General features: G+C 48.1%; 1 protein-coding gene across 3 annotated transcripts in view; it reads right to left on the bottom strand.

Annotated features, from left to right (window-relative positions):
- CSGALNACT1 (chondroitin sulfate N-acetylgalactosaminyltransferase 1) overlaps positions 1-7,763 on the bottom strand; it is a 322,127-nt gene extending 314,364 nt beyond the window's left edge. The window contains exons 1-2 of one of the 3 annotated variants that reach the window (XM_065947595.1): positions 7,588-7,763; positions 3,950-4,061 (exon numbers count right to left, since the gene is read on the bottom strand). The gene's annotated coding sequence lies outside the window, so the exon portion shown is untranslated. Of the gene's footprint in view, positions 1-3,949; positions 4,062-7,141; positions 7,227-7,587 lie in introns of those variants that run through there. The other 2 variants (XM_065947590.1, XM_065947594.1) reach the window with 2 other exon arrangements.
- Between the last annotated feature and the right edge of the window lie 11,648 nt (positions 7,764-19,411).

The following is a 19,411-nucleotide window of genomic DNA, read 5'->3' as shown; positions in this document are numbered from 1 at the left end:
CCCATTGTGATACATACACACATACATTCCACATCATGTACCTACATACACACATTCCCCATCACATACATACATACATATATACATTTACCATATGTACATACATATATTCCCCATCATGTACACACATATGTACATTCCTCATTATGATATATATACACACACATACATTCCCCATCATGTACGTACATACATACATTCCCCATTATGATACATACATACACACATACATTCCCCATCATGTACATACATACATACATTTCCCATCACATACATACATACATATGTACATTTCCCATTATGCACATACATACATTACCCATCATGTACACACATACGTACATTCCCCACTATGATATACATATACACACATACATTCCCCACTATAATACATACACACATGCATTCCCCATCACATACATACATACATACATACATTTCCCATATGTACATACATACGTTCCCCATTATGTACATACATACATACATTCTCCACTGCGTACATACCTGCATACCCCATTATGTGCATACATGCATACATACATTTCCCATTGTGTACATGCATGCATGCATACATTCCCCATTACGTACAAACATACATACATACATTCTTCATTATGTACATGCATACATGCATACACACCCCATTATGTACATGCATGCATACATACATACATTCCCCATTATGTGCAAACACACAAACATTCCCCATTATGTACATGCATGCATACATACATACATTCCTCATTAAGTACATACATGGATACATATATCCATTCCCCATTATGTACATACACACATACATTCCCCATCATGTATATGCATGCATACATACACACATTCCTCATTAAGTACATACATGCATACACACATACATTCCCCATTATGTACATACACACATACAAGAAACTAAGCTTCAGAGATGTCCACTGATCGGACAGAGACCCCTGGTCAGTGAGCAACAGAGCTGAGAGTCAAACCCCAGCAACATCCCCCTCAAAGGCCTGGAGCCTTCCTCTTCCCTGCAGCCTTCCACACCTTTGCCGTCTCTTTGGTGTCTGGCAGAGCACCTTCAGAAAAGAGGTGAGAAATTTCTGTTAAGTGAATGCATGAGTGGTTGACTCCAGCCTTCACATCTGAATATTCTGCAACCCATGCGCTGGATTTTATTCACACATTCTGCTTATAACATGCCTACAAAGCACCTTGTAAAGACGCTAAATGTTGTGCAGAAGTAAGTTGTACCATACTGTATTGTATTTCAAGCTACTAGAAAAAGCCACATAAGAAGATCTACAAATAAAAAGTGCTGAAGCAGACCCGCTGATAACAGTTTATTTATCATCTTGCTCCATCGGGTCTAGAAAAGGGTACAAACACAAGAATCTAGGGAAAATCAATGTTTTCACATTTTGCTAACCCTCAGGACACAAACCCGTTTTCCAAGCTACCAATTCAAGGAGTACTGATGCTGGAAAAGACAGCAGAGTGTGGGAGACAAGGCCCCAAGGCCCAGGCCGTCACCTCTGAGCTGACCTTGGGCAGGTAACTCGCCTCTCTACATCCTGGTCTTTGCATTTGCAAAATGCAGATAATAAGAGTGTGTCTTTCTAAGGCTGCTGTGCTGGCAAAATGAGTAACTCCTGGCCCGCGTTTAGGGGACAGGCTGCCACGTGCCTAAGGGCTGTGTGAGCCATTTTTGTCACATGAAGAGGAGAACTATAATGGAGATGCAGCAAAAAATCTGAATGAGTCACTTGCTTCTGCAGACATTATTATAAGCACTAAGCTCACCTGAAGCCTCTGTTCCAGACTGCTGTGCCTACCAGCAAGCTCTACCCTGAAAGCAAGGCCATCAGGAATAAATAACACCAACCACCAGCATCAGCGATGGTACGTCTCTCACCAACCAGGTGCCCGGCACTGTTCTAACCACCTGAACAGGCGTAAGCATCTCACACAGTTGTGCAACCTGTGCCCCCACAAGAGTGCCCTGCGGGAGCTGAGCAGGCTGAGATCACACTCAGTTGCCCACGGATGCTCCAGCTCACAGGGGCATCTCCTGGGACGGCAGCAGCCTGTTCACAGAGGTCAGCAGATACAACAACTGAAGCAGGTTTCTAAAGGGCGGGAGACAGAAGCAGAAGGTCACCTTTGCGAGTACCCAGGGCCTAAGTCCAAGGCCAGCACCTGAGTAAGTTCATCAGCAGAGTAGATGTGGATTTCCCCCAAACACCAGGGTGTTGTGCTGCGCTCAGGCCCTCACTTGTGTCCGACTCTTTGCAATCCTATGGGTTGCAGCCCACCAGGCTCCTCTGTCCATGGTGCTTCCCAGACAAGAATACTGCAGAGAATTGCCATTTTGTCCTCCAGGGGATCTTCCCAACCCAGGGATCGAACCTGCATCTCTTGCATCTCCCGCACTGGCACGCAGGTTCTTTTGAACGGCCGCTATTATCAAGTTGCAGGGCATGTGCCCACGTGCCTCGGTGTCCAGTGTAAACAGACAACTCCCATCCCCTCCGTCCTATTTCCCACTTCCCTCTTCCTCCATCAACTCAAATATCCATGGGTGTGAAAAGGAAACAAAGGATCAGACATGACCCCGGGATAACCAGACGTTATGTTTCCCACTCTCTGAAAACAGCAACTAAAATGATCTGTGCAGCAAAGCAGCGTGCCACTGCGTCACAGGATCCAAACTTTTCTTTGCCAACTCTAGCAGTTCTGTTTCTGGGCACCCAGCACCACCCAAGCGCAAGTTCCTAAAAAAAGACTCCCAGGTGTAAACAGGCGGCTCCTCCCACCCCCGGCAGCCACCATCTTGGTCAGCGCCGGGGCTCCAGGCCAAACTCAAACGCTCTGCACGTGGCTCTACACACACGTTGCTGTGGCTGAGCCTCCGCCACCTTCTGCGGGGAAGGGGAGCGTGAATATGGGGAGCCCTCAATGCTGGATGTCTGACGGCCACCGCAGCACTTACTCAGCTCCAGAGAAGAGCTGCTGTGCAAACAGGATCTGTGTGATTCTGTGACGTGCTCAGAATCCCAAACATAACTCCCAGGCATTAGCTTACTCGTGGGGAAGGGATAATAAGAATGATCTACAACCTTCGCGAAGCAGAAATTCCTCTTCCCCGGTTCTTAGTAATGATCTAGACTTTGACAGAAAGGCAGCAAAGACCAGATTGCCTGGTTTTAAAGGGTCGTCATGTGACACGCATCCAGACAAAACTACAATTCAAAAGGAAACACGCACCCGTATGTTCATAGCAACACTATTCCCAACAGCCAAGACACAGACGCGACCTCAGTGTCTATCGACAGATGAATGGATGAAGAGTGGACCGAGAGGTTACCACACTAAGTGAAGTAAGTCAGAAAGACAAATACCATACAATATCACTTATAAATGGAATCTGAAATATGACACAAATGAACGTATATCTATGAAAGAGAAACAGACGCACAGACATAGAGAACAGACGGGTGGTTGCCAAGGCGGGGTGGGAGGTGGGAGTCAGCAGACCTAAGCTTTCATGCAGACTCAACAAGATCCTACTGGATAGCACAGGGAACTATAGTCAGTATCTATGATAGACCATAATGGAAAACAATATGAAAAGAACATATATCCTAATCACCCCACTGCACAGCAGAAATTAACACATTTTAAATCAACTACACATCCATTAAGAATACTGAAAAATAAAAGTTCCATCATGTGAAAATCAGAAGTCTGATGACTTTCTGAACTGATAAGAAACCCCCCGGTAAAATTTTGGGCTTGCAATGCACTCTTCTGTAACTGTTACTAAGTTTTACTTCACCGACTACTGGTATTTACTTTGTCACTGTAATTATAATTTTACTGAAAAGTTGAAAGCACAAGTCTCTTTCTCACCCATAAACAATGTCAATATTTTCAGTCACCATGTTTGCTTACATACCTTGTGGTTTTTTTCTACCAAACAGCAAATTCCATCTGAAAAATAAAAACACCAACACGCCTTCAAGTTGTCCAATAGTGTCGAGCCTGACTAGCTTCATTCAGGTTAGAATCTGAAAATAAGAGGGTTTTTCAAAAACTCCCAGAAGAAAAATGCTTTTCAACGATACATTCTCAGAATATAATAAAATATACTTTTTATGCGTGAAATTTCATGCAGCCCCTTCTTTAAAAAAGACACCAGCAGCTTCTGCTGGCCAGATAAATTCCTTGAGAAGCAAGTAATTAGTGCTCCAAGTACCAATTGAGGAAACAAAGCAATATTAGGCACATTAAAAGATAAAAATAAGCTCAACCAAAAACATTCTCCCTAAGCCCTGAAAATACAAGGCCAAAAGCACAGATTTGAATTTTTAGACAGTTTTTCAAATCATATATTGGGATATAAGGATATACAGAGCAAAAAACACAATTCCTAAATCTCTTTTAAACCTTTAATTTTAAAATTATTCTAAAATGGTACCGAATCTGACATTTAAGACCACCTGCACATATTTTTAGGCCTTCAGTAATGCTTCTTACACAAGGTTGCCCTTTTCCATGTGGAGAATCCGAGAAGTTCAGTTCCTTTGCTACAGCAGGGGTCCCCAACCTCCAGGATCTAATGCCTGATGGTCTGAGGCAGAGTTGATGTAATCAGAATAGAAATAAAGAGCGCAATAAATGTAATCCACTTGAATCATTCTGAAACCATCCCCCACCCATCCCTCAGTCCGTGGAAAAACTGTCTTCCACTGAGTCAGTCCCTGGTGTCAAAAAGGTTGGGGAAAGCTGCATCAAAGGACATAATAATGGCAAAGAACAGCCTGGCTGATACACTATGCAGAGGGGGCCCCTAGTGGTGGAGCCGCAGCTCTGACTTGGCTTTGCAGTTTTTCCAAGACTGCTTCACCACCAGGCCAAATCGATAGGTAATAAAGTCTACCTGAGCTGCCTTCCATAATAACCTCTATTAGCCCCAATATACAGTAGAGCCATCATTTAGAATCCCAAGGTGCTTTCACTAGGGAAAAAAAAACAAATGTGACTTGAAGAATAACTTCATTACATCCTGTCTTTCAAATCCACAAATATTTATGAAGCCCCACCCTGCCAGGCCCGAGCTGGCCTGGAGACACAAGCTAAGAGCCAGAGCTAGCACCGTGCACTTTCCCGTACTTTCTTTCCAACGTGACAACATTATACCAGGGACAGATCTGGAGCATCATGAAGACTAGGAAGGACAATTCATCGTGACTTCACGATGGAGGCTCACCAACAGGAAAAACCTGCAGTATCGCCCACCCCCACTGTTTCCAAACACCCAGACAGGGCGGCATCTGAGGCTCTTCAGTCAAGGGCGCTTGAATGAATGGACAGGAAGGAAGGTGGCAAGGCAGAAGGAAGCTTAAATGAAAAACAACTACACTGAGGCATGCCAGATCTGGAAGGAAGACAAGAGACAACTTTTCCAGAGCATTTACTGTGCTCCCGATGCTAGGGGTAAGTCCCTAAGTGTTATTTCCTTTTCCCGGACAGCTTCATAAAGTGAGAGATATTATTGGCTCTTAACAAAGTGGAAACCAAGGCTGTGAGCTTGCCCAAGGTCATACAGTTAATAAAGGGGAGACTGCTTGGAGACCAGGAGTCTGAGATGGCAAAGCCAAAGTTCCCATCACTTCAGTATAATTTGGTGAATCCAAAAGCTGGAGATTTTGCTTTGAACTTCATTAATACAGTTTGCGGTTTGGAACACAAAGATGAACAGAATTAAAGCATTTCAATACCATACACTTTAGAGCACATACAGGATAGAAAGAACCTTCACATATTTCAAACGTAGTGGCCCATCTCTGGTTTTCCAGGAACCGACCTTCTCTGGAAGCACAACAGCCCACTCCACATCCTATTATGCACCAGTTCAACGGACATGAACTTGGGCAAACTCCCTGAGACAGTGAAGGACAGGGAGGCTGGCCTGCTGCTGTCCATGGCATCTCAAGAGAGTCGGACTGACTTAGCGACTGAACACCACCACACGTGTTCAAATCACTTTCTAAAACTAAAGCTTCATGTTTTCGCCTTATGCTTCTATATCCAAGTTTGAAAGACTTTTCTCCTTCCAATTAGCAACATGACACCACTGGGCTTGTTCATAACTTCATTGTGGCCAGTAACGCTATGATAATTATGACTTTCTGGAATGAAAATGTGAACAAAATACAAGAAATCCAGCAGAACTGAATTTCAATTTCTAGTAAAAAAAAAAAAAAAAAAGACGTGAAAGAACAGCTAATTATCTTTATTATCTAGACTTCTCTAATAACATTAAGTAAAAACCACTCAGAGGCTTTGAAATCAGAATAAAAGTGGAGTTTGCGAAACACCCCCCTCTATCACGAATTGGAGCTTCCCAGGGCTCGCTGTCTCGGCTTGCACGCCGCTGTTTTGCCTCCTCCTCTCCCGTCCCTTCGCTCATCGATGAAAAGATAACTTCAAAGTCCCCGACGCCAGAGCAGGTGCAGGAAACGCCGCGGAAACAACAACTCTGGGCGTCTTTGTAGCGCCTTCCTCACCCACCCCCGCCCTCCGCCCTCCGCCCTCCGCCCCACCCCAGAGCAGTGCCCTCGAATGGCCCCTCCACGGGCCGCACACGGCACTTCCTCCCAGCACCCCGAATCGCGGCGACCCTCGGGCGCGATCGCCCCCGGCCCGGGTCCGAGGCCAGAGGGCCGGCTGCCTCCCGCCGCCAAGGCGCGCCCCCCGCGCCCGCTCCATCCCAGGGAAGACGACTCGGTGCGGAGCAGCAAAGCGGTCACGGGGGCACGTGCGGAGGCTACTTTTAAAGTGGGTGTTCGAGAAAGTCCTTAAACAGCCAAAGGCCGCCGCCGGAGGCTAGTGAAGCCAGAGGGACCCCGGCGCGGCCGCGCGCGACCCCTCTCGGGAAGCCTCGCCGGCGACCCCGCGCGCCCACCTGCGGGCGCGGCGCCTCGCGATCGCAGCCGCCCTCGCCCCTCTCCCTTCCCTCCCCTCCCTGCGGCGCGACCCCCCTGTGCGCGGCCCTGCCTCCGCGAGCCCCCCGGAGGTGGCGGGCCGGGGGGCGCCGGGACGCCCCCGACGGCCCCCACGGCGCCCGCGCCCGGCCCCGACTCACCGCGGGGCGCTGCCGGCCGCTCCCAGCGCCGGCCGCTCCTCCTGCGCGGCGCCGCGGGCTCGGCTCCACCTCCCGCTCCGGCGGCCGCCGAGCCTCCGGGGACCCGCGGGCGGGGAGCGCGGGGCCGCCGCCAAGCCCGGAGCCGGGGCTGGGGCTGGGGCTGGGGGCGGCGAGCCGCGGGCGGGGCGGGGAGCGCGCCGGGCCGAGCGGCTCCCGGGCGCGCCCGAGACCACCCCGCAGGTGGCGGCTCCGCGCGCGCCCGAGGCCCGAGAAGTTGCGGGAGGGGGGCGAGGACGCGGCGGCAGCCGGGCTCCGGCGGAGAGAGAGGGTCGGTGTCTCCTCGGCGAGGGTGGTCCTTCCTCTTTCCGGACCCCCTCCCTCCCTCCGACCCGTCCGGCCCCTCGCCGCTCTGGGCGGCCCTCCCCGCCCTGGGCCGACTCACTCACCAAAACTTTGCAGACGGCGCTGGGGAGAATTAATCCCGTGATCGCCGTCTGCGCGGCCCTGGGGGGTTCGGACGCCCGCCCCGGAGGCAGCGTGTACTCGTCGCGCGCGAAGGTCGGAGAGCGGTGAGCCCCGAGCCCCGCCGCTGCGGGGAGTGAGGTCTGCAGGGACCCCTGACGGCCGCTGGGGGGCCGCGGAGGGAGGTGGCGGATGGGGGTGGAGAGCAGGCCGGAGGGTGTGGACGAGAAAGCCCCCGCCACACACACATGCCCTCGGGGCCACGGGTGCCCTGGACTTCTGGTTTTCTTCGGGAGGCGGAGTTTGGGGTATCTTGAACCCCGGGATAATGAAGGAGACTCGGAAGGGCCAATGCCCAGCAGGAGGAAGCCACCTCTCCACCTGCCATCCCGTCTGCAGGGGCCCCGCGGCTGTGCCGAGGCAGGACCAGAGCTAAAACGCAGTCTTCTGGCTCCTGGCGTCCCGTCCACTGCCTGGCCAAACGGAGCGCTGGAAGCCCCCAGGCCGAGGAGCTGCGGGCACAGGGCCGTCGTCCCGGAGGCAGGCACCTGTTTGCCGGCAGGAAGCACCTCCAGGAGCCAGCGGTCCGGCAGTTGCAGCCTGCTTCCAGCCTCGACGGCCCCCGGCCCGGGCGAGGTCATCCCTCTTCCACGGATGCCCGGGGACCTCGGTGGCTCGGCCCCCAGCCCCCACACCCTTGAGTGAGTTACCTCGTGATGAGGTCCCCACAGGAACTCAGCTGTGATTTTGGAAAGAGCGGGAGAAGCAAGCATTTCCCAAAGGAATGAAAAATAGTGTCCGTGCGCTGCCCCCAAAACGTGGCAAAGCAACGGAGATGGTCAATAAATAGCCAACCGGCATCCACACATATGTAGGTACAAGTCATTGGTCAAGCCTCCTCCATCCATGTCATGTGACAGTCCCTGCCGGGCAGATGGAGGCCCCCGTGGAGGCTGGGTTAGTGATGAGTCCTGTAAAGATTAGAGCCAGCACCACGAAGCCCTCTGGGGAATAAGGAACCTCTTCAGAGCCTTCCAACTGTCACCAACATCCCCCCCTCCAGGCAGTGATAGGTGGGTTGTTAAAGCATTGATTTTTTTTCCTCTGCTGAGGTGTCTGCCATCGCTCTGTTCAATGATGTCTCCAGAATTTCTATTTACTAGGGTTTAAGTGCAGAATCTGGTTTGGAGGATGAACCAAAAACTTGAGCAGGGGCTGCTATGCGGGACTGCAGGGGACTCAATTTCTAGGTCATGGGGACTTGCCGTGGGGAAGATAGGGGGCACTCCCTGTGGCTGCAATTGTTTCTTTCCCTGCCCTATACAAGGAAAACGGAGATCAAGGCAGGATTAATCACCTTTTCTCCAGGGTTTGTAACACACCTGTCAAGGTATCTGAAGAAGTTTTCCCATCTTTCTCAGTTAGATACTAATAGATCAGAACAGTGACCTAGGTGTCAATATGTTTCACATCGACACACACGTCTCGAGTCATAAAGGGCTGGCTAAGGTGTACCTGATCCTAAAGTACATTTTCACAATAGTTAATACAATAATGAAAAAATAAGACAGCTGAAAAATGATAAAACTACAAAACTAAGTCACAGCATAACGTGAGAAAACATAATACTTTCTGTGGGCGTGCTACCCAGAAAGAAAGTAGATGTTATTTTGGTAATTATATGGTAGATACTGTTTTGATTATATGGATTATTTGGGGGGCACTGTTTCAGAGCGGGCACTGCTGTGAGGTGGTGTGGGTCAGCCTTAGTCGTTCCCAGGGACAGAAACAGAACAAGGGGAAGAGCATCCCGCTCACGCCTGTAGCTCCGCCCTCTGCGATGGACAGACAAAGGGATCTGGGACAGCGACCCCAGTGGAAGAACGAGTTCCCTTAGACTTTCTTAGTTTTCTACGTGGGTTTCAGCTTTCAGTCGACATGTTCTTATGTAAACGCTTTTCACAAACATAGTGATTTAGGATTCAAAATATGTGAATTTCCATAACCTATTTATAAAGGTGCTACCCCCTTCACAGGTCCTGGTAATGTTAGAAGTACAAAAATATACAGAAAGTTCTGGAAATAAGATCGTGATGCCAGAGTGATTTTTATCCTTATGGGAGCAGGGGGCGGGGGAAGAACTAGTCATATAAAAACATACTGTACTAAGATACTATAGATCCCACTCATATGCCACTCAGCCAAAAAAAAAAAATTCTTAAGTAAAAGGAATATACAACATATCAACTTAAAAATTTATATGGGAAAATTAACACATTTTTTAAATGAATAAAAATACATATACTGCAAAACAATACATATGATGTCAAAATTTTATACTTAGAAAATACAAAATATGTATACTATAATCTGTAATCTAATAACTGTTTCAGATATATACTGCATAGGTACTAAGCTTTAAGTACAAAAATATTTCACCCAGTTCAAGGTCAGACTGCTAGGCCTCGCCAGGATCCTTGAGAAGCCGGACCCAGAGCCGTCCAGGAGCAGAGGGAACAGTTGTGAAGCCCATTCATTAAAACTCAATTACTGTTTTACTAAGAGACGCAGTCAGGCGGTCACTCAAGTGTGTTAACTCTTCCTTTAAATAGCTCTAATAACCAGGGTTATCTGATTTCTTAGATCACAGCAACTGTACTGTGGAGTCAGAGGGACTCATTTGATAGGTGAGGTCTGTCGTGTTCAAGCAGGGATCTGGGGGGGGAGGGATGGGGGGGTGCATCATTCAGATTGGGTCTAATTATAGTCCATAGCATCTCCCAGGTATGCAGTGTATTGCCAAGTATATTTTCACTTAAACTGAGGAAAATAACATGTGACCTAAAAAGGCAAGCTTTGTTTTTCTGGACCAAAAATCACACACATTGAAGACCTCATTCCATAAGCCTTGTAACTCAAACGTAGTGGAAGGGCGATTAACATGTGTTGACTGGGGCTTCCCTGATGGTCCAGTGGCTAAGACTCACCCTCCCCATACAGGGGACCAGGGTTCGATCCCTGGTCAGGGAACTAGATTCCACATGGCACGACTAAGATCTGGTGCAGCCACATAAGTATATTTTTAAAAGAATAAAATAAAATGTGTTGACTGAGTAAGGGATACTTTAAAAAAAAATTGGGGGAGGCCTTGGTGAGAATTTTGGATTTCATTCCAAGTGCAATGGGGAGTCCTTGGAGGGTTTTATCTTGGGAACGATGTGATCTGGTTTACATTTTCCAAAGATGACTCTGTTATGTAGAAGAGTGACTCAGCAAGGCATGTGAGGAAGCAGGCAGGCTGATGAAGAAACTGCTATAGTAGTCCAGAGGGTGACGGCGGCCAGGATCAGGTGGTAACAGAAAAGATGGAGAGAGGAGGCAGGCTCAGGATACAAACAGGAATGTGGCCACAGCATTTCTGATGGAGTGGATGGTGGTCGTGCTGCACGGCAGAGGGAGGAACGAAAAGGGAGTAACTTGGGATAACTCCAAGGCTGTGACTTGGGCAAATGTTTATGAGTTGGTGGGGACTAGGGGAGGTCCCAGTGTTAGGTAGGAAGGAAAGTGAAAGTCCCTCAGTCATGCCAACTCTCTGCGACCCCATGGACTATTCAGTCCATGGCATTCCCCAGGCCAGAATACTGGAGTGGGTAGCCTTTCCCTTCTCCAGGGGAATCTTCCCAACCCAGGGATCAAACCCAGGTCTCCCACATTGCAGGCAGATCCTTTACCAGCTGAGCCACCAGGGAAGGAAAAGTATGCTTTTAATTTCTGGTAGTTGTTCTGTAATAACATCTTTACAGAAGGCATCAGACTCAATGAGTTGCTTGGTATTATCTGCCGTCCTGCACCCTCTGTTCTTCGCGCTCTTTCTCCCCAGGTCGGTCCAGGAGCAGGACAAGAAGGACAAGACATCCTCCCATCCCGGCGCCCCCAGCGAGCACTCCTCCCCACATGCCAGGCGGCTGGAGCAGTTCCACGGGCTCGTGCCGTCAGCAGGCTCGCCGGGAAGCATCCAGCACAGCACGCGGCTCGCGGGCCACGCGGTCACTCTGCGTCTGTGCCCCCAGCATCCCCCACACATACACCCCAGGAGACAAGAAACGCCTTACAGAGGGAACCACAGAAAAACCCTGGAGCGGGGCAGCACCAGAGACAAACTCACATCTGGTCTGCATCCGCCTGACATAAAATCCTGAGATCTAAACACAGATGAGCTCAAGACGGGGCCCTTTATTTCTACAGCAGTCGTGGTAACCCACACTTGTAGAGATCCAGCTCACCCGGGCCTGTCTTCTTGGACAGCAGGAATACCGGCTTGTAGACATAGCCCTTGGACCCCCCAGGTGTCTAAAGTATACAGACGACTCTGTACACACAGCCCTTTTAACTCTGTGCAGGCAACCTTTTTAACTCTCATGGATAGATTATTTTAAATATTACTATTTCTTTCCAAGCATTATTAGCATCTTAAAAAAAAAAAAAATAGATCATTTATCACTTAAGTCAGTATCTTCAAAGTCCTGTCCGACCTCCAGGCCTTACTCTGGGCCCTGTCACTGCTATAAATACATGTTATAATAAGATCTGCGTTAAAAAGAGAATGTGTTTCAATAACACGTTACTGTAAGAATCTTTATTACTGACAGTAGACATAGGCTGTATAAGCTGACTCAAGGATGTTAGTGACTCAGTGGTAAAGAATCCGCCTGCCAATCCAGGAGACACGGGTTCGATCCCTGGGTCAGGAAGATCCCCTGGAGAAGGAAATGGCAGCCCACTCCAGTATTCTTGCCTGGAGAATCCCATGGACAGAGGAGCCTGGCGGGCTACAGTCTACAGGGTCGCAAACAGTTGAGCATGACTTAGCGACTAAGCAAAAGGATGTTAGAACAGGAAAGCTAGTGTGTAAAATATTAACACTTGGTGATGAGAGGGACAAGGACAGTCAAAATCAAGAGGTCAGGGAAAATTCATCCTAAAGGAGAAGCAATAAGTGCAATTGCTGTTTTTGTTTAGTAACTAAGTCATGTCTGGCTCTGCGACCCCATGGATTGTAGCCCACCAGGCTCCTCTGTCCGTGGGATTTTCCAGGCAAAAATACTGGAGTGGGTTGCCACTTCCTCCTTCAGGGGATCGTCCTGAACTAGGGATCAAACCTGAGTCTCTTGCATCTCCTGCATTGGAGTCCCTTTATCACTGATAAAGGGAAGCCCAGGAAGTGTGATGACCACTGACCAAAAAGACACGGAAAGGCAGAGCTGATGCAGGAAACAAGTGTTGCCAATTGCAGAAGCAAAGGTCTCTCGTTTCCTTTCTTCATACATGTCTAAACCCAGGCACACAAGGGATTCGTTGTGTATACTCACGCACACGTGCATCTGAGAGGGAGCTATTCAAATTCCAAAATGCCAGCACTGCCCCCCATGCTGTATGAGACACATTTATCTTTTATGTAAACACAGCCAAAACGTTTTAGGCAAATCACTTTTCATGGCGTACCAGTGAGTTAGGCAGTCTGGGTGTTCCAGGCACGTGGAACGGCTAAGCACAACCCTTAACCTTTTACTCTAGTAGGATTGGATTGGTGGTTTAGTCGCTGAAGATGGTGGTTTAGTCGCTAAGTCATGTCCGACTCTTGCGACCCCACGGACTGTAGCCTGCCAGCCTCCTCTGTCCAAGGGATTCTCCAGGCAAGAATACTGGAGTGGGTTGCTATTTCCTTCTCCAGGGATCTTTCTGACCCAGGAATTGGACCCGGGTCTCCTGCACCATAGACAGACTCTTTACTGAGTGAGCTATGAGGGAAGCCACAGGAAAGATGGGACAAGCATTATAGGAACTCAGAGAAGAAAAAGAGAGGCCTTCAAGATGCCTGTGGATGACTTCATGTTAGACGTAGCTTTCCAGATGGATCTTGAAAGATGAGTAGGCTTTTGATGGGCAGAGAAGATAGAAGGGTGGTACCAAGAAGCATTGAGCAGTGAGGCCAGGAAAGAAAGAGCTGCATACATCCTGAGATGGTGCAGAACTCAGGGCACGTTTGGAGAGAGGGGTAAGAGTCCAGAAGTGGCCTGAGTCCAGGCCACGGGGGACTCTGAATGGCAAATAAGGAATTCATGATGTGATTTTCATGAGCAGGAAATTGTGTATGCAGGCCGGCAGTAATAGCTGCCTAATCACAGCCTTTCTGGCTGGAAGAGCTCCTAGCTGTTCAGAGCACATCCCCCCCAAGGCCTCTGTGAGGCCCTAAGAGGGAGGTCCACACACTCCCCGCTCTGCAGGGGCTGGAGGGAGGGCATGAATTGTGATCGGCTTAAGCCAACAGGAAATTCAGTGTGAAAATGGCTGAGCTTACAGTATCTGGGGGACCCATCGGACAGGTCTGGTTTTCCCTTAGAACCAGAGATCTGGAACTCAGGGTAGGCTGGGGCGGAATGGGGAGACCTCCACGTAAAACATGTGATCATTTAAATGAGAGTGAAAGTATATACAGTGAAAGGATCTGACTGAGAGCATAATCGAAGGACGTTAGAATTAACTGGACAAGAAAAGAGGTTCTGTGAAGGAAACTAACCAGTGTGGTGAGAAAGACAGGAACCAGGATCTTAGGAGCCAGAGGGCTTCGAGAGGTGGGAAAGGGGTGTGAGCATGAAGTTCTGTAGCATCTACTGGGTCTGTCAAGAAGCTATTCAGCTGTAGGTAAGACATTATCATCACTTCAAAAACCCAGCAGAAAAAAATACGTTTCTCCCGAGTAGGACAGCATCAGCTAACTAACCACAAAAAGTCTCCCTGTTTTTTTTTTCCTACTAGAATCATCTGAAATCGGTGCAATTACACTGACATCTCCCAATGGATCCATTCACAGTAAATCCATCAGATTTCCTGCTGATGACATTTGCAGGACTTTGGGAGATGTGGATGGTGAACCTGTCACTGTGCCCAGAGGGTCCAGCGAGCCGTCCACCTCAGCCTAAAATTGTAACTGCCTGTATCTTTACTCATCCTTGTGATTTTCTGGCATCACGACCATATCTGTAATTCAAGCCACCAGGTAAATTTATTCTATCCCTTTGATAAGGGTGAATCTTTGTTTAAAATCTGGAGTGGATCAGAGATGAAATAGAAAAATAATGTGACTACAAATGGGAAAGGTCATTTTTGTTAGAGGCTCTCAAGACCTTGAATCTAAAGACCCAGCCGTGTTCAAACCCTAAATGTGTCCTAAACTGTTTGGGTCCACAGGCTTCCCAGATGGTGCTAGTGGTAAAGAATCTGCATGCCAAGGCAGGAGACCTAAGAGATGCAGGTTCGATCTCTGGGTCAGGAAGATCCCCTGGAGACGGAAATGGCAACCCAGTATTCTTGCCTGGCAAATCCCATGGACAGAGGAGCCTGATGGGCTACAGTCCATGAGACTCCAGAGAGTCGGACACGCCTGAAGCTTCTTACTAGGCATGTACACATCCAGGTCCACAGCCCCACCGTGGAGCAGCAAGCGATGTCTCTGGTCTTGCTGCCCTTGGTCTGTATCCACGGTGAGCATCCACTCCCCACCAGCTGCACCCTCTCCCCTTCCTGTCAGTCTGAGTCCTCCTCTGAGAACAGCCATGGCTTTGAAGCCTGGTTATCTGACCAGGACCCTCATCCCTTCCTGGTGATTTTTTGTTTGTTCTTTCCAGTTTCACTTCCTCCACCTACAATACTACTCCCTAACCGAATCCTGCTCTAACCTAGACAACCCAAGCAGAATTCGCTCAGAACCCTGCCCTCGAACAAGACCCTCCCCTGCCCACGAACTCTTGCCCAGCACACCACACCCCCTTAAAATACAGCAACATCACTCAGCCCAAAGCCTCCCGTGTCCCTCTGGACACTGTGGGTGGGGCTCCTGGCCAGCTCTCAGGAGGACTGGCCCTTCTGTCTGGCTAATTCAAATAATAATAATAATAACGTCATCATTATCATTATCATTGTTGGTTTTGGCTTTTACCATGCTGCAGGCGCTGCTCTCAGCAGTTATATACGTTTACATGCTTGCCACACCCAATGAGGAAACAGGCTTAGAGAGTGTATATAGCTCTCCTGGTCCCATCACCTCATGGGAAATAGTTGGGGAGACAGTGGAAACAGTGTCAGACTTTATTTTTTTGGGCTCCAAAATCACTGCGGATGGTGACTGCAGCCATGAAATTAAAAGATGCCAACTCCTTGGAAGGAAAGTTATGACCAACCTAGATAGCATATTAAAAAGCAGAGACATTACTTTGCCAACAAAGGTCCATCTGGTCAAGGCTATGGTTTTCCCGGTGGTCATGTATGGATGTGAGAGTTGGACTGTGAAGAAGCTGAGCGCCGAAAAATTGATGCTTTTGATGAACTATTGTGTTGGAGAAGACTCTTGAGAGTCCCTTGGACTGCAAGGAGATCCAACCAGTCCATCCTAAAGGAGATCAGTCCTGGGTGTTCATTGGAAGGACTGATGCTGAAGCTGAAACTCCAATACTTTGGCCACCTCATGCGAAGAGCTGATTCATTGGAAAAGACCCTGATGCTGGGAGGGATTGGGGGCAGGAGGAGAAGGGGATGACAGAGGATGAGATGGCTGGATGGCATCACCGACTCGATGGGCATGAGTTTGAGTAAACTCCGGGAGTTTGTGATGGACAGGGAGGCCTGGCGTGCTGCGATTCATGGGGTCACAAAGAGTTGGACATGACTGAGCGACTGAACTGAACTGATAGCTCTCCTGAGATCCTATAGCTGGTCAGCCACGGGGCCAGGATTCATGCCCAGACCAGCTTCTTTACCAATGGACACACCTCTGGGGTCCCCTGTCTTAGCCTGATGTATTAATAACTACTTAGGTAACTAAGAATATCTTTCAAAACATCATGTCTGCAGGGCAAAAAATTATAAAGTATATTCTTTGTGGTGGAAAAGCTGGGGACCAGCCATCTCTCCAGCCCCCTCTGAGGACAAGGTGAATCCAGACGTGGGATCTAGCCCACCGGGCTCACATTCCAACATGCGAGTCCTTCTGGTGGTCTGAAGCAGCGGTCCCCTACCTTTTTGGCAACAAAGACTGGTTTCCCAAGGGACAATTTCACCACTGACCAGGATTGAGCGGGGATGGTTTGGGGATGATTCAAGAGCACTACATTTATTGTGCACTTTATTTCTATTATTACATCAACTCCACCTCAGGTCATCAAGGCATTAGATCCCAGAAGTTGGAGATCCCGAGTCTGAATATACCTGGTCAATTTCCAGCAACATGGATGGACCTAGAGATTGAGTGATGTTTCAGACAGAGATGGAGAAATATTGTATATCCCTTATATGTGGACTCTAAAAAGAAATGATACAAATGAACTTACAAAACAGAAAGAGACTCGCAGACTTAGAGAACAAACTTACGGTTGCCAGGGGGAAGGATGGGGTTAGAGGAGATAGTTAAGGAGTTGTGTCCATTGGAGGGACAAGTACACACTGCCGTGTTTAAAATGGATAACTAATACGGACCTACTGTGTAGCACATGGAACTCTGCTCAACGCTCTGTGGCAGCCTGGATGGGAGGGGAGTTTGGGAGAGAGTGGATGCACGTATATGGATGGCTGAGTCCCTCCACTGTTCAGCTGAGACTTTCACGTGATTAATCGGCTACACCCCCAATACAAAATAAAAAGTTAAAAAGTAAATAATTAAAAAATAATAAATACACCAGGTCAGAGTTTTTAGGAAGTGTGGCCAAGTACTACAATGCAAAATTAAACAAGACTTTAATGAATGGACCTACTTTTTCCATCGTTTGCTTTATTCTTTAGTCATGTGATGCCATGCCTTCTACTCCAATTGAGGTGACAGTCAACATCCTTTATTTTCAAGCTATTGAGCCAACAACTAGAGTCGTACTAACGTGTTTACCTGTCAAAATAGAGAGGGATTCTTGTTTCTTGTCCTTCTCACAGAACAGATACTTCTCATTCCTAATTTTTTTTTTAAACCAACATCTTGGAAGACGAATAGTCCCAGGATCTATAAACAGCGCTTCCCTCCAGACAGAGCTTTTATCTTGATGGGCAGAGAATACAGACCACTCTCTCACTGAGAAGGGGCTTTCTGAAGACTTAACATAACTTCTGCTATGTATTAATATTTGAGAATAATGCCCAGGAGAGAGTGATGAAATGTTACTTATTGCTGTGCATATGATGTGGTGTTTTCTCTTTTTTTAACCCCAGAGGCATATGGTGCTACAAATAAAATGGGAAAAGAAATAACAATACCACACTGCAGCTGAGGGAACTGGGCCCTCGTCCATTGATTTGGGAGTTTGCACGTGTGGCCTCTTTCCTGGGGCAGGAAGGGCTGTGGGGCCAAGTCTTCCTGGGGGATCTCCGTGAGGCTCAGGCAGACTCATGGCTTTTCCCAGCCTGCCTCTGAGCAGTCCGCCCGGGGGCGGCGGTGGGGGGACTGGGAAAAACACTGCAATTGAAGTGGTGAAGAAGCCATCAGGTTTACACGAGAAAGCGTCCCCTAGTCAGGGCTCCCTGTGGCCACCTCCTGTCAGAAACGCAGCCCTGAATTTCTAGACACAGTTAACCAGAGGTGGGCTGTTACTAGATGAGGGTTTGCAAAATTTATTTATGTCATAATCACATATCTAGTCTTAGCTTTCAGGTTCTTTCTTCACAGGGACCCCTCAGAGCCAGGTAAACTGAGAGGCCAGCCAGGCAGCTTCTTGGAGTGACAGTCTATGAAACTGACATGTCATTGAAAGGAATCAGAGCTACAGCCCCCGTCAGCCTGAGTGAAACTTCGCTGGTCTCACTACTCTGGAAATATTCATAGAGGATATTCTCGAGTGGAAAACAAACACCACACACACACACACACACACACACACACACACACACACACACACACACACACACACACACACACACACACACCCTTTATCTATGTTGAGTATGTCGTCAGTGTATATGTGCTAAATATTAATTAGTTGCCTTCAGCTAAAATACTGAAATCAAATAATGTATAGCATAATGCTTACCGAAGTGAGTGAGTTGTTTATTACCCCCAAATTTTAGACCTTTTAAAATACCTCCTAAGATGTTGTCTGGTTCAGAATATCACAAAAGGAAATGGAAGGGCAAACAAGAACGGCAGAGAAATGGAAAACAGATTCGGACAAACGTATCATCAGCCAATGAAGTGGATTAAATAAGCATCTCGAGCTCCATACAGTGTTCATTGCTATAAACTAGTTTCTTCCCACTCCTGCGGATTCAAGACTACATAATTATTTAAAGCACATGAATTGCTGTGTAATTGCATTACTGGCTTGCTCAGGGTGTTCACATGAAAATCTCAAGCCAATATCAGAATCACTCGTGCTTTTCTCACCACACAAAAAAGAAAAAAATGACCTCTGACCCTTTGAAAAACGGTGTGTCGGTTTCTTAAAAAGTTACACACACATCAACCAGGTGATTCAGCCATTTCACTCCTAGCTATTTACACCAGAGAAGGCAATGGCAACCCACTCCAGTGTTCTTGCCTGGAGAATCCCAGGGGCGGGGGAGCCTGGTGGGCTGCCGCCTGTGGGGTCGCACAGAGTCGGACACGACTGAAGCGACTTCGCAGCAGCAGCAGCAACAATTTACGCATAAGAAATTCAAATGTATGTCCAAAGATGTACACACAAATGCTCACAGCAATGTTATCTGTAATCAGCAAAAATGGAAGCAACCCAGATGTTCATCAGCGTTGAATGAATACAGAAATTGTGTTGAATC

Source organism: Muntiacus reevesi, chromosome 10 (genome assembly GCF_963930625.1).
Source record: "Muntiacus reevesi chromosome 10, mMunRee1.1, whole genome shotgun sequence".
In the NCBI taxonomy this organism is placed as follows: Eukaryota; Metazoa; Chordata; class Mammalia; order Artiodactyla; family Cervidae; genus Muntiacus; species Muntiacus reevesi.
The sequence above is the reverse complement of the archived record's forward strand: the minus strand, read 5'-3'. Positions and strand labels throughout refer to the sequence as shown.